The sequence below is a fragment of the Penaeus monodon genome, chromosome 15 (assembly GCF_015228065.2).
Source record: "Penaeus monodon isolate SGIC_2016 chromosome 15, NSTDA_Pmon_1, whole genome shotgun sequence".
Lineage (NCBI taxonomy): Eukaryota > Metazoa > Arthropoda > Malacostraca > Decapoda > Penaeidae > Penaeus > Penaeus monodon.
Window position 1 is genome coordinate 3674662 of NC_051400.1, and position 630 is coordinate 3675291.

Sequence of the window (630 nt, forward strand, 5' to 3'; positions counted from 1 at the left end):
GGGGAGGAAAAGTGAGGCGGTTTTGCAGTAAGTTTTTGCAACGCTTTCTTGGAATGGCTGTTACTACAGGAGTTTCTGTCTGAATTTCGTTCGCGTAACTGCCCCTGTAACAGAATGGATTAGCCCTAAGAAGCAATTTACTCGGACGTCAAGAATCTTTTGAGAAAATACGAGCCATGTTTACATCTCCTCAGTTCTGACATCTCCTGATTTTGAGAAACCATTCTGCTGCCACATCGACGTGAATGACAGCGGAGCGGGAGCTGTGTTGCTACAGGCTGACCCCAACAATGTACTTTTGCCTGTCTGTTACTATTCGTCCAAGTTTAAAAAGCACCAGAAAAGTTATCGACTATTGAAAAGGAATTCTCTCATTGTTAATGGCGTTAGAAAAGTTTCAAAGTTTATTTGAACAAGTTGGAAACCCCAGTAACAGTTTACAGTGATCACCTTTGAAGTTCTTGGATAACATGAAAACCCGAAACCAGAGGTTAATGATATGGTCTTTAATGATACAGCAATTACATCTTGGAATAAAACATAAAAGGGAAAGATAACATCTTAGCTGAGACTTTCGAGAATATAGTGATGAACTAAGTTGAAATTTGCCTATAAATCTAATTTAAGGGA